The sequence below is a fragment of the Phascolarctos cinereus genome, unplaced genomic scaffold (genome assembly GCF_003287225.1).
Source record: "Phascolarctos cinereus isolate Bilbo 61053 unplaced genomic scaffold, phaCin_HiC Scaffold_1;HRSCAF=81, whole genome shotgun sequence".
NCBI classification, from domain to species: domain Eukaryota; kingdom Metazoa; phylum Chordata; class Mammalia; order Diprotodontia; family Phascolarctidae; genus Phascolarctos; species Phascolarctos cinereus.
This window is the reverse complement of record NW_027555514.1, coordinates 88,260,577-88,276,512: the sequence shown is the minus strand read 5'-3', so window position 1 is coordinate 88,276,512 and position 15,936 is coordinate 88,260,577. Positions and strand designations below refer to the sequence as shown.

Sequence of the window (15,936 nt, the reverse complement as noted above, 5' to 3'; positions counted from 1 at the left end):
TTTTAAATAATGATAAAGTAATAATAATAATATATTATATTAACAATATATTATATATATATATAATAATAATAATAAAGTAAATCTTACCAAAATGCACCCTAGTAAAGAAGAGTTTGAGGGTTTATAACGCCACACTAATGACATTTGCTACAATGTTTCATTTTCAAAAGAAGAAATGTAATCTGGTTGTCAATTTCAACATTGCAGTGGTAAAAAAGAATCCAGTCTTGTAGAAATGGACCAAATGCACTTAAGAATGGCTCCAGTATGTTCCAAAATGAAATTCTGGATCGGAGACAGAATCTAGCTGAACAACCAGTTCCATTGCTAAAAGGAGCCTTTAGCTAAGGTAACATTCTGTACTGCCTTGAGCACTTAGCTAAATGTAGGTTGAGAGCTTTTTATACCTACTTTAAACAGAAAAGTAAACTGATAGAGAATGGCCTTGAAAAAGAGCTTAACCCATTTTAAATAAGATTTTTTTCCCTAAAACAACTTCTCAATAAACCATCTAAGCAACAGGTCCAAAACCACCAGGAACCATCTTAGATAATTTTAACATCAAAATATTGGCAAAGAACTGAGCATACTTCTGCCTTTGAGGCCAAATCCATAGACTTTACAAAGATTTTTCTAGCAACCAAGCCACATTCTACATAAGACAGGGAGCTTTTGAGAACTCAAATGTCAGGTTCATTATCTTTTTCTTTAGGAAAATTTATTCTGTTAAACTGCCGTTTTTAGAAAAAAACTGAATGGAGTATCCAACATTTTAAAAAAGCAATAATACATAGAAAATCAATTCCTCAAATTTATAGACTTAAAAGAAAGGTGGGGAAGATAAAATTTTTTTCAGGGAAAAGGTGAAGCTATGTGTTTAAATTAAACCTAAACATAAGCCTAAATTAACCCAGTGCCAACTTTTACCGCCAAAGTAAGGAAGAAGTGCTTGACAGACAGAATCACCACCCATTGCCATAGCCTGGGAAGAGCTGACTGAGAATGGTTTGCAGGAGCTGATTCACTTGCATCGTATAAGATTTACTCAGATTATACTGACCAGCTGGGCAGCTATACACCTCGGCTTGGAAGGATCGATGCAAACTATCCTGGCAAACATCATGCTGAGACACAGTGGTAGGTGGCTGAAACATTACCTCTTGACAGCAAATGCACAGGAATGTTTCTTCCACTTTATTCAGGAATTTCAGCACAGCCTTCAGTGTTACCTAATACTTCGTTCCACAGTTTTTCATTAGATTCGTTATTATTGATGAGAGTCTTCTGCTGGGAGGTGAGTTTGTACGGTTCCATGTTAGTCTTCTTGGACGCTGTATTAGGAGAGGCCAGAAAGGTCTCCCTACCCCCTGCTGTCTCCCTTTTGCTCTTCCCCTTTCCTTTCCTTGGAGATGTCAATTCCTCATCATCACTCTTACTATTTTCTTTTGCCTTCTCTTTATTAGCAACTGCTTCCAAATATCCTTCAGGATACTGCATTGTTAAGCCAAGAATTCCTCATCCTGGCTTTCCCTTACCTTGTCCACGAGCCAGGTTCATCCTCATCCCTCCCGAGGAGATAATAACACACAAGGAAACCATATTTCCCTTTTCCAGGCCAATACTTTACTACCTTTTATAGTCAAACATTGATTTCCTTCAGCTGGGACATATTTGCTGTGTTTCCCTCTCTTAATGTTTCTCACCACCCTGACTGGCTTCCCAGCTCACCGGTCCTTGGTTTCAGCTCTACCACTTATTGACAGGAGCATTGCAGTTCAAAGCCAGATCTCTGTTCATGTTGGTGAGTTTTTGATTACAAGACTGCTCTGCAGTCCATTTGTTGCTGAAAAGATCTCTGCCCCCACTGCTCCTATAAGTGAAAGAGCTGTCATGATCTACATCATCTTCATAGCCCCCTGCCAGGACCAAAGAGTAGGCACCATTGTTGTGCTCTAAACTTCCACACGCTAGCAACAGGAATCCCTGGGATTGGCCCATAATGACTAGAAGGCACAATAGTGCACTTTCTTGTGCAACCCACACATGCTGTAGTCCCAGTCTCTTTGACAGGAAGATGTGGCAGATGCCATCTTTGCCTTCTTTTGTGCTTTTTTAACTTCTCCCCTTCCAAGACCACTTTACTGGCAACATTTTGACATTCAAGACAATACCAATCCTCATCATCTGGAATCTGGCTCACTGGAAGGCTGAGGTAGTAGATAGGGAAGGCTGCGTCACACTCATCACACATCAACTTCTTGTCCTGGTCTTCCTTTCCTCTGCACACATAGCAAGCATGGTTTTTGCAGTTCTTTTTGGGGTTATCTCTACAATGTTTGCAAATAGGGCTGATCTTTATTTTCAAAGGGTTTTCAAAACCAGCTGGGCTCACATTGCCAGACTCCTCAATTTTAGAAACTTCATTCACAAAAGTTATTCTACAGTCATTTGGAGAATCCCCAGCATCCCCAACCAGTAAGTTTGCATAGATTTCTTTAACAATCCTCCTTTCTCATTTTCAAAGGATCTCAGCATCATACCAGAAGTCCTTCTCCTTAGGCTCATAGACATTATAGTTCACTAGCACTATTTGTCCACCTTTCAGCTGGTGCTATTGCAGTCTTGCCTGGGCCTGAGCTCTTATGTCTTTTGAACTAAACTTCATGACACTATTTTCTGGATAGTCTTCATATTTCACATGGTAGGTAACATCCTCGTCAGCCACTTGGCCATCTCCACTGTCACCAGATTCACTGCTTGCTGCTTTTTCTTTCCTTCTACCATTTATCAATATTGCTGCAAACCATGCTCCTATGTTCATATCCTGGGCATCTATATATTCATTGATCTTGTAGAAGCCAAATCCTGGATCAATCCATTATGTTTCTGGGCCAGGTTGGCCATCAATATCCAGGGCTCCTTCTCTGTGGTTAGGAGTCTCTTCAGATTTACTCTGGCCTGAGAAACAGTCTAAATCTGTATTGGAGAGTTCAGAATCCTTTTCATTATTAGGAACAGAAAGTACAGCTGGGCTTTGTCATGTTAGCAGCTGAACAATGTTGTTCTGAACAACACCATAGTCAAAAAGGGAGTGCCCATCTGCCATCTGTTTACCCCGATAAAAAAGCCCTTGTCTCCCTGGTTCCACCTTGAACACTTCCTGAATCTTAAACCTCAGCTCTTCCACCTTGGTGAACTTAGAGAGGGAGTCTACTCACCAAGTCTCCTTGCCATTTATGCTACAGATCTACATGTTGGTGGCTCTGTGGGAAGGAAGGGAATAAAGGAGGAAGAGAAGGAAAGAAAAAAGAGTAAGGAAAGAAAGAAGGAAAAGTAAGAGAAGGGAGAAGAGAAAGAAAAAGGAATAAAGGAGGAAGGATGAAGAAGAGGGAAAGTACATGAAAGAAAGGGAGGCAGGAAAAGAAACAATGAGGAAAAGGAAAAAGGAAGACAGAAGTAAAAGGAAGGAGTAAAGGAAGAAAGGAAGGAGGAAATAAAAGGAAAGGAGAAAGAAAAATAAGAGAGGACAGAGAAAGAGGAGAGGTGAAAAGGAAGGGAAATTAAGTGGAAGAGGTAAGAAAAGGCGGAAGGAAAGAAAGAAGTGAAGGAAAAGAAAAGGGAAAGAAAAGAAGGAAGGAAAGTAAAGAGGAAAGAAGGAAGGAAAGGAGGGAGAAGGGAGGAAGGAAAAGAGGGAGGAAGGAAGAAAGAAGGCAGAGAAGCTGAGAGCTCACTTTGCACTCTTGCCAATCTTTGTTCCTCCTGGTAACCCATGATATTTAGCTGTGTGACAGCACCTAAGCTGTGAGCCTACATACAGCACCAAAACAGCAGGCCCTGACTCAGAATGCTCTCATCCACTCCTTCCAGCGCAGAGATGAATGCGAAAGCAAGCACTTTTCCAAAATGTGCTAGGTTCCCATTATTTAAAAGTTGGTTGTTACATAAATATCGTACACAATAAAAAATAAATGCAAGGCCCAGATATCCTACAATATGTCATATTAATAAAAACAATAAAGATGCAGACATTTTTCTACCTAAAGAAAATTTAAAACCAATTTAATCCTAAGGTACATCTAGTACTCAAGATTTTACTTTACTAATAATTACATTAGCTATCCATAACATTTTTAATGTAGAGGTATTTCAAATTAAATATCAGTAACTAACACAGCTGATATTGCTTTATGGAAAGCTCTTAAATCATAATAAAAAGGTTATAAACATGAGATAGCAATAACTAAGCAGTCTTTTCCAATTAGCTTTAGATTTCTCTGTATTAGTCCAGAATAGTCTGGGCTGTCTTCCTTATTTGTTTTTTCCAAGTGTTTAAGATATTACTTTGTGACCTTGGGTATGTCACTGCCCTTTTCTAACATTCAGTTGTCTCTTTTGTGAAGTTCAGGGGTTGAAATATATGGTTTTATAACCAGACAACCCCAATGCAATTCCAAGCTTTTCCATTTAATTCATTTGGCAAATGACTTAGGCAAGTTATTTAGTATCTCTGTGCCTCAGTTTCCCATTTGTAAAGGGAGAGGGTTAATCTAATCATCTGCAAAGCCCCTTCAAACTGTATAACTATGATTGCTTCCAGATCTATATGCAGTGAATTTTTAACACAATATGTTGTCCTTTTGGAAAAACTCCCTTCCCCTTCTCTTTTTCCTATGCATACCTGAGGCCCAACTCATTTTACCTCCCCCATGAAGCCAGTTTAACTCTGTTTTCTCTTCTCTAAAATCCTATAGCAAGTGTTCACATAGTGGTCAGAAGAAGCTATAGAAGAGCACTCTCAGTGTCTCTTAAGAACTTTGGAATTGATTGTGTGACAGGGCAGACACGGGCACAGGACTACCTAGCATGGCATGCCCTCATCAGAGAAGGTACTGTGCTTTATGAGCAAAGCAGAATTGAAGCAACTCAAAAGAAACATGAGGTGCACAAATTTAGAGAATCCACCCCAAGTGTTCACATGGACCATCTGTGCCTGACCTGTGGTAGAACGTTCTGAGCTCGTGTTGGTCTGATCAGCCACAGTTAGACACACTGTAACTTGACTCCAACATAGTGATGTCATTTCGGTCCTCTTTGAGAACAAAGGACAACAGCCAATCAAGCAACAGCATTATTATGTCATATGGAAGAGCCCTTAAAGCCCAGCCATGTCAACCCCTTCATTTTATATAATTAGAATTTGGTATGAAGACAGGGAAAAGGAACTTGGAGGAAACCACTACTAGTTGAGAGAAGAAAGGCTAGAACTCAGCTCTCCACGCTCTTAACTTTTTTTTCCCATTATACCACGGGGGCCTGTCTTGAATGGTGCCATATTGGACACTGTGCAAGATAGGAAGTTTAATAATACGTGGTTCATGTGATGAAAGAAGTTATAGTCCAGAAATATATGTTTCATGAGCTGACATTATAGGACCCATCCTAATTTCTCCTAAATCATTCCAATTATATTATTTATGAAGTTAGGCCAAGCATACACTAGCTTGTGAATCACAAGCTCTGTAGCATTGAGCAAATCACTAAACCTCTCCAAGCTTCAGTTCTTCAACTATATAATGATAATCATAATACAGTCAGTTCTGCTATAATGCATATTTCAAAAATGCAGATTTGTTCTAACACACTTGAACTTTAGTCATTATTGTAGCATGTATGTATTTCTTAACCATTTGACACATATAAAACTCTGCTACCATTTTAAAATTCAGTTTCTATCTTTTCTTGTAATGTGTCACTGTCAACATTTTTAAGCATTGTTCTCCTAACCCCACTTTGTTGATAAGTGTCCTGTGGTTTTTATTGTGGAATTTTGAATTCAAGGTGCTTATTGGGAATAATATAAGTTGTGTCCCAACTGCCTATACACTACCAGCTTCACTGTCACAGTTGTGAATATGATATGTAGGTTTGTCCAATTTTTCAGCATATTTCTACCTACTAAATATCATATTCTTCCCCATGCCTCAAGAGCCACTTCCTTACTTGTCTCCTCTTTATTAAAACTCAATCTCAGGAAGATCTGACAAATTAACTGACAGTGACAAATTAGTGGGGCAAAGGTCCAACCTGGTGGTAACAGGCTGCATGCCTCTGGAGGACAGGGACCCTGGCTCTTATAAATTTTTTATACTCCAAAAGTGCCTAGTGAATAATGTGAATCCACATCTATACAGACTTTTTGGCTTCCCTCTCCCCAGACAACAACCCTGTGAAGCAAGCATCACAAATATCACTAAACCCATTTTACAGATGAGGAAAGTGAAGATCAGAAAGTTTAAGTGACTTGCCCATGGTCACACAACTAGTAAGAGGCAATGGTGAAAGTTGAAATTGTCCTCAGACTCCAAGTCTGTTGCTGTCAGTTGGTCAGTCAATAAACATCTATTTAAGTGCCTACTATGTGCCAGGCACAGTGCTAATTACTGTGGATACAAAGAAAGGTGAAAGACAATTCTTGCTCCAAAGGAGCTCACTGTCTAGTAGAGGTAACAGCATGTAAATGAGTGTGTAATAATAAGCTAGAAACAGGACATATTGGATACAATCAATGAAAGGCATATAAAAGAGTAAAGAGTGATTAGGAAAGGTTTCCTGGAGAAGCTCTTTCCACTATAGCACAGATTTTGATGTGTTACAGAGTAGTGAGATCAAGAATTACTGACCTTTTTTGGGTCATGTACTTCTTTAGCAATCTGGTGAAGCCTTTTTTCTAATAATAATTTGTTTAAATGCATAAAAATAATATAAAATTGATCAATTATTCAATATTTATTAATCACCTCAGGTACTGTGGTAAGTGTTGGTAATAAAAAAAAAGGCAAACATTACTCCCTGCCCTCAAGCAGCTTGCAGTCTAATGGGGGAAACAACATGTATTTGTTTAAACAAATATATATATATCAACAAACTACATTCTAGATGTATAGGAAACAATTAACAGAAGGAAGGCACTACTACTAAGAGGGGTTGTAAAAAGCTTCCTGTAAATAAAAAAAAGCTTCCTTTAAAAATTGGGGTTTTAATTGGGATCTAACAGAATCTAGGGGAGTCAGTAGGGAGAGAAGAGAGAAAGTATTCCAGACAAAGGATACAGCCAGAAAAAAATGCCCAGAGTAGAGTTAGAGACTGTATTGTTTATGGAACAGCCAGTGTCATTAGATCAAAAAGTATATGGTGGGAAGCAAGGTGTCACAAGATGGAAAAAGTAGGAGGAAGGGATTTAAATTCTAAATAGTGGTTCCATAAAGTTACAAAGGAAACTAAATATATTGAAATAGTTATCAAAACATGTATTTTTTAAAAACAAAGTTTATCGGTCTTAGATTCAGAACTGTCATCTAGTCCAATCCCCTCAAATGGTCCTCAAAAATATTTTTTGACGATAGAGAAGGCTAACTATGCCTGACACACAGTAGGTGCTTCATAAATGCTTGTTGAAAGAATTAATGCATGCATGAATTTTCATTTAGCAGTGCTGACTCTAACCCTTCCTTTCCTAGTGATATATGTGTACTATTGTTCTACTGTGTAAAAACAAAAAATCATTCTAATTTAGTATTCAAAAAGAGAATAAATCATCATAGACCAATTTCACTAATATTTTAAAGGGATATGATTTCCTCTAAAGACTTCTCTATTTTTTATATTATAAGTTATATATAAATATAATAATAAATAGATTAGTACACATCAGGGTATATTTTTATATATGCATATTTATATATAAACATATATACCCATACATAATTTTCATCAATCATGTAGATATGTATCTTGAAAAGGAATTTCAAAGCCAATAAAGTAAAACCTCTGCATTTAATGAAAGTAAGTTGAAGGAATGAAAAAAGTATCCAGAATAGTTCAGCCTATGTAGATGTGGATAATTCCTATTTATAAAAACAAAAACAAGATTTCTCATTACCTGAATTCTTGGAATAATCATTTCATCACTTCAAGTACTTTTGAATTAAGAAAAAAACAGTGGAATGAACTTTGCCATCAATTACTGCAAGATCGAAGTTTTTGCAAGCTTAAGACAAAAATAATAACATGATTAAACTAGGTTTTGATAAAATTGCAATTTGATTAGATTTTTATTCTCTTGTAATTTTGAAGTACCATAACTATCACTGGTGTAGTGAAGGGAATTCAAGACTCAAAACTTGGAGTTAAGAGAATTGAGTTGTAATCCTGGTTCTGAAACCAAGCTGTGTGATCATTTCCGAGTCTCTTAAAATCACAAAGCCTCCATTTGCTCATCTGTACTAAAGGAATAAAATACTTGTATTACTTTCCTCACAGGGATGTGATAAAAGAATTTTTAAACTTTAAAGAAAAATATAAATGTGAGTTATTGCCATTGTTATTATTGATGATAATTATGATTCGATACTTTATTGGGTCAGTGTGGGTATTCCCTCCCACCACGCTGATGGCAACTTCTATTAATGCCTTTTTAACTTGAGTGGTTCTATTCGAAGACCCTCCCCTCTAAAGAGTATCCATGAAATATACTAGATGCCTTGCTCCAGGTCTTTTTTCATTACTGTCATACAATTGCAGCACTCAGGATGATCATTTATTATATTCCTTGCTTTCACTCAGTGGTTAGTTCACCTCTTTTTCAATCCACCCATTTCTTTGTATGTAGTACATCATTAGTAATATGATGTAGCCTACCTGTGGCAATTATATAATCATAGTCACTTTTGGGGGGTTAGCCATATTTTTTTTCTTCAGAAGTTATAGTAATTCACAATTCATAAACACAAAATATCATTGGAAGAATGTTGGTGTTAAAAAGATGGAAGCAATTTGAGATGACTGAAAGACCTGGGGGAATTCCCACACGGAATCTAGCCCTCTGTCTTTTTCAAGCTTGATATTGGGACTCGATCCTTACACATTTGTAGTGTGTACTAGAGATAAACATATTAAAGGACCAGCCCAATAATCTGTGCGTCCAACTGCATATATTATAGTCTAGAGAAAAGGCATTCTTAATCCAGATGATTCTTCATTTTTGGTAGCAGAGAGCAAATCTCCCTCCCTTCACTTCCCCTTTCCTTTTCAGATCTGTGGAAGTACAGAAGTTACTCACCCTGAGCTTTACCAAAACATTGATCTTCTCCATTTCCATTTCCTGGGTGGGTTCATCCCTTCTTAGCAACCTCATGACACTTGCTCCTATATTAATGCCACATTTCCTTTGAGAGTCTATTCAACTTCTTGTTTGTTCAATGGTTGTTTCTGAGATTGTGTTGTTGTAAAAAATTATCTATTTCTTATTCTAATGTCATAGATATTTTGTTTTTGTAAATATTTACCCATTTGATTTAATTTTTAGATTTTTACACATAATTGGGTAAAACTATTTCTAACAATTTTTTCTTCATCTGTTGTGAATTTTCGCTTTTAATTTTGGTAATTCAATTTTCTTTTCTTTTTAAAAAATCAAATCAGCTTATGGCTTATCTATTTTATTAGTCTTTTAAAACAGTTCCTTGTTTTATCCCCTTGATTTTCCATTGTTATTTTCAGATTTGTTTATGTCTCCTTGATTTTTCAGAATTTCTATTTTTGTGTGTCTTCAGGCTTCCATAACCTCTTGCAGAAACTACTAAGTAACCTTCTAATTGGTTTCTTTATTTCCAGTCTCTTCTTTCTCCAAGCTGTCCTTCAGTGAAATTAATATTCCCAAAACAAGGCCTGACCAAGCCACTCCCTTGCTCATTAATTTTCAGTGACTCTTCTATCTAGAAAAAAATTCATACTTCTTAGCTTTGTATTCTAAGTCCTGTATGTATTTCCAGACTTTCTTGCATTACTCGCCTTCATGCACAATGTGGTCCAGTCAGACTGGCTTGCTAACTCTCTCTTGAACTCCATATCTATTCCTGCCACACCTTTGCCACTTAAAATTCTTAGGTGTTGATACTTATGCAAAATCTTTCCTGATTATCTCAGTTCTTTCCCACCTGAAGTTATTTTTCATTTGTTGTAGTATATAACTCTCAGTAGAGTAAGGTCCTTGAGATCAGGGACAATTTCATTTTAGCCTTTGTATCTGTGATCCTTAACAGAATGACTGGCCCTAATTTAGCCATTCCTTACATATATTAGACATTCCTTTGAATTGTTTGCCTAAATATATTGGGTGATTGTAGAGCTCCTTGAAGAGGCTCTGCAATATTTCCGTACTTAATGCAATTTACAAAAAGGGGAATCTGAAAAACCTCATTATCTGTAGAGAATTTTTCTTCCATTTGCACTTTGTACAGAACATGCAACAGTAGTGAACACCTTTCTTGGGCATTTTAGCATTTGTTAAGACAAACTGACACCTGTTAAAGACTTTAGCTTAAAAAGGCTAAGATCTCTAACTGCATTCAGGGCCATCTCCAGTCATCTGGTCTATTTCTCACCACTGGACCCAGATGGCTCCAGAGGAGAAAGTGAGGCTGGTGACTTTGCCCAGCCCTCCCTCACTTAAATCCATTTCACTTGCATGCCATGGTATTACTTCCCTGATGTCATAGTCCTCTTTGAGAACAAAGGACAAACAACAACCTCTATGAGTAGAAGGAGGAGTAGCCCCACTGGGCGACCCAACTGGAACTGGCCAGTTGGGTAACACAGCTCCTTTCTTTTCTATTCTGTTGTGTTCTGTTCTCTGTCCACTTATGGTATCATATCCTTATCTGTGGGTACTCTGCCCAAAGGAATATGAATCTAGATCTCTCACTCTAATTTGTTTTCTTAAGCACCATGCCTTAAACCCAAATCACTCCGGCTCTCATTGATTGACCAACAATAGGTCCCAGGTCAAGCCCCAATTTGGTCATTATTTGGGCCCTGATTGGCTCAGAGTGAATGTAAATAGCAGTTATTTCTGTTTTTGCCAGAAACCCTGAGAATCTTAACCTACCAAGCCTTAATCACTGAATTGTCCTGCCTCAGTCAAACTGAGACCTGTGAAAGACCTTAGCTTAAAAAGGCCAAGGTCTCCCACTGCATCCAGGGCCAACTCTAGTCATCCGGCTCTGTATCTCAACACTGGACCCAGATGGCTTTGGAGAAGAAGGTGAGGCTGGTGACTTTGCCCAGCCCTCCCTCACTTAAATCCAATTTACTTGCATGTCATGGCATCACCTCCATGTTGTCAGGTCTTCTTTGAGAACAAAAGACAAAGAAAGTCTGTCCTTTGAGTTTCAGCTTTGCTGCTATGTGTAATTAAGATACAAAGAAAATTAAAAGCATGGCCCATGCCTTCAAGCAGCACACCTTCAAATGTGAAGGACAACATGCAAGAAATTACTTACAAAGGAGGTATGTAAGGTAATGAGGTAATCTCAGAGGGAAAGTGTTAAGGAGGGGCATGTGGAGTAGAAACATGAAAGAATCTCTTGAAGATGGGATTTGTGCTCAGTCTTGAAGGAATTCAAGAAAGCCAGGAGACAGTGGTGAATGAAAGCATTCCCCTTGAAAAGTTATGTATTCAGGAAATGAGAGTGTCACTGCAGAGGACATTATGAAGGCATTGTAATAGAACTGTAGTCTGTGTGTGGAGGAGAGTAGATTTTTAGAGGCCTGAAAAGGGAGGAAGGGGCAAGGTTATGAAGGCTTTAAATGCCAAATAGAAGATTTTAATTTGATCTTGGAGGGCATGGGGAGTTTATTGAGGTTTTTTTTTAGATGTTGATAATACTGTACTATCAAACAACAATTTCTCTATCGAATTTGCTACTGAAATTCGTATTATCTTAATATAGAAATGTGAGATATGTTGTTTGAGCAGACTCATTAAGGTTGCATTTTACGCTATTGAATTGAATAATTTTTTAGTCAATAAGCAGTAAGTAGAGTGGGATCTTGTATTATTTGCACCATTTAATCAGTTGGGAGACTGCAATGATGTGCTGTTATTTTAAATAGTTTAATGCTTTCTTTTCTCTCATATTTTCATTAATTTGAACTTTGATGTAAGTGTAAATGGATCATTATTACAGTCTCTGAGAGCCTTTTTTTTGGTAATAATATTGCCCGTTATTTTTTACCCTAGTTCTTTGGTAATTTGTTTGCTATCTTGAGAATCAATTACTTAATAATCTTAAGATTTTTCATACCTTCATCATAGAGTTCCTCTATGTACTTGATCTGGTTTACCTACAGACTGATTCCTGTCATTTTCTTCTTTAAGTCAGTTTCAATTTTTTCATTTTCCACATTGGTTATTGAAATGTTAGAGTTCTAATGCAATCATTCAACTGATGAAGTTTATAGCTTGTTATAGAAAGACTGTTTCATTTTGTATATATATTTGGCCTTTCTTTCACTTTCAACTTTAAATGTTTTGGTGACAGTCTGATGTAATTAGGCCACCACAAGCTTTCTGCAAGTTCATTGCTTCATCCAATGCTTCTAACTATTTTATGAGCCAATACTGCTCCTAATTCTCTACTACCCTCTTACACAGGATTTTGCAAATGAGTTTAGATTGTAAATTAGAGTTGCCATTCTGCTGATCTGTTTCTCTATGTGCCAAGACAATCAAGGTTCTACCATCTACAAGGAAACCAACTCTTTTATATGTCTTTTCAAGGAGACTGTGGGATCCCTTCCTTCTAAATATAAAGACCGAAAATCTTTCACAGCTTAGTAAATGGTTTCAAAAGTTGATGCCAACGCAATTAATAACCTAGTAGTTAATCTTCTATGGATCTCTGCACATAGCTAATAAATACTTGTTGGATTAGATTGGATAGGGATAGATAAGCTAGGCTCCTCTTTAGGTACCTACTTAGGCACCAAACATCCTCCAAATTCTTTCACTTAAGAGCTCTTTGATATAAGAATATTCCAATAAAGATATTCCACTGGTATAGGCTCTGAGAGCCCAGAGCCACCTCTTAGCCATGATGAGACATAGAGATAGAATAGTAGTAGTAGCAGTAGTAAGACTAACTCACACTTAATAGCACTTTACATACATTACCTCTCAAGCATTCATGCATTATTTCAAAGTTATGAAGCATTAGTATACATTATCTCTTATGTACTTATCATGTATTATTTGGTAGTAAAATTATTTGTATATGTCTATATCCCCACTAGACTGAAAACCTTCGATGGCTCCCCCTTGTCTGCAGGATAAAGTCCAAATCCCTTAGCTTTCAATTTAAGGTCTTCTAAAACTTGGCCCCAATCCACTCTAACAAGGGCCATGACTTACCTAAACTCTACCCCTTCCTTAGCCTTCATCATAGTGCTTGTGTGCAGTGGGCACCTAATTAATATTTATTGAATTATTTCATTTGATTCCCATGATAGCTTTGTGAGTTAGGACAAGGGTTATTATCCCCATTTTAAAATGAGTAAACTAAGGCTCACAGACATTAAGAGACTTGACAACATCAAATAAGCAATGGCAGAAGATCCCAAATAAGCTTTAGACCTTCTAATTCCAACTCTACTTCCTTTCCAGTATTATGTAATGTTTTGTTTTGCTTTTTAAGGCAACAGAAAATAAGAAGGAAAGCATTTGATTATGAAATTGGTGTGGGGAAGGAATATATCAAATTATTTCCAATACAGGAAACAAGCAATTTTTAAGCACCTACTATCTGGTAGGAACTGTGTTAAGCACTCTACATATATTAATCTCAACTTGATCCTCATAACAACCCACAGAGGTAGGTGCTGTTATGATCCCCTTTTTACGGTTGAGGAAACTGAGGCAGACAAAGGCTAAATGACTTTGAGTGTTTGAAGCCAAATTTGAACTCGTCTTTTTGACTATAGGACCAGTGTACCATCCTCTGTACCACCAAACTGTTTCTATTTAGATCAGTATCCAAAATGTATTAAGAACTCAGATAAAAATATGACCAAGAGAAGTTTCTCAACTAAGTGATTAAAGCACATAAATAAACAGTTCTCAAAAGAAGAGTTGTAAACTATTAATCATGTGAAATAATACTTCAAATCAGAAAAATGCTAATCCAAATGACTGTGATTTTACATCATGCCTATCAGATTGGCAAGGAAGTCCAAAGATGGAAATAGTCGTTGTTGGAAAGCTTGGGAGAGGACTGGTGTACACATCATTAAAAAGTTGAATTCAACAGTATGTTGCTATTAGGAAACATAAAAATGAGAGATCCACACAAAGATAAAATAAAGGGCAGGGGTAGAATTGATTATGTTAAAAAGCAGGGATAATAATCATGATCAGACAAAGTTAAAGTTAAAATAGAATAAATCAAAAGTGAAAACAGAGAAACTACACTATATATATATCAGCATTATTATTCAGTATGGCTTTAGACCATTTAAAATACCTAGACAGTATAAAACACATTAGCATTTATGTGCCACAACAGACACAGGAAGTATATGAACAGAAACACAAAACACTTTTTATACAAATTGATTCAGATACATAATTAAAGTAATATTTATTGTTTATGGGTAGGTAAAGCAAATATAATTTTTAAAATGACAATTTTACCTAATTGAAATATTGATTCAATGTCATTCCAATTAAATTACTGCGAATTATTTTACTGAGTCAGAAAAAAATAATAAAAAGTTCATTTGGAAGAAGAAAAGGTCAGGAACTTCAAAGAAAACAGGAAAAAAAAAGATGTAAAGGAAGTAGATTCAGCAGTATCAGACCTTAAATTGTATTTTAAGGGAGGGCATTGTTGAAGTATAAAGGATAATTTTTATTATTTTCAATTTAAATTTTCTTGTATAAATAAAACCGTGTAGTCAAGAATAGAAGGAATGCAGAAAATTGTGTTAAAACTTTCATAGACAGTCCGTCAGATAGAATGTGATTGGGCTGGAATACTAATGTGGTACAGGAAGTGAGCTGGTTGATTTAGAAAAACATGGAAAGACTTGGACATATGAAGGAAGATGCTATCCACTCTAGAGAAACAGATGACAGGTGTAAATAAGCACAGCATGGTCTTACATATATGTGTATGAGTGTATATGTGTGTATATATGTGCATGTTTATAGCTATTTATGTATATATATATGTATATATATATATATGTATATATATATATATGTATATATATATATGTGTATATATATATATATATATATATATATATATATGTGTGTGTGTGTGTGTGTGTATGTATATAGATATAGATATGGATATATACGCATGTTTGTATCCACACTTAATCATAACCTTCTTTAGGGTGAGTGGGGGAGGGTAAAAATAAAGTAAAAAGTGTGCAGCAGAGAACAAAAGAAAACCAATAAAGAAGCAAAGAAAAGCTGGGCAGGTTTTGAAAACAACATATACTATTTATTATATAAGTTTTCTTGAAATGGAAATGTATTATTTTATATTGAATCTTCTTCTATGGTCTGCTGTGCACATGGCAATGTTTTTTTTTTCTTTTCTTATTTTGTATTTAAGTTCAAGTTGAAAAATTTAAAAAATATATTAAAAAACAATTGAGTTGGATTAGATAGATTCTAAGTGTCTTTGAGATCTAGATCTATGATCTGGGACTCTGACCTCCCAATCTGGTGCTCATCCCACTATCCCAGACTGTTTCCCATTTCTAAGTCTGTTTTCTTTCTTTGGTTTTGTCTTTTAAAAAGGTTTTTTTTTTTTCCAACTGCTACCTCTAGCAGCTGACACAGCGCCTGTTTTTATAAAGATCTGCTGAATATGATGAGTTGACTTCAGAGAGCATTAACTATTTGATTCCAGTCCTACATGCTGCTTTTTAGACTTCCTCAACAACCCCCCTGGACATCACCTTGGGCCCCAGGAGTATTCTTCTTAATTCTGCTTTATGGGCAGGAATAACATATTTAGTTTAATTGTGAGATTGATTCCTCCATAATGCCGTTTTGGCAACATGAAGCCTTGATAATGTTTT

The 15,936-nt window shown here is 36.4% G+C and overlaps 1 pseudogene; it reads right to left on the bottom strand.

The window, feature by feature from the left end:
• Positions 1-965: 965 nt before the first annotated feature.
• The window catches only part of LOC110223895 (E3 ubiquitin-protein ligase UHRF1-like), a 38,362-nt pseudogene continuing 23,391 nt past the window's right edge, over positions 966-15,936 (bottom strand).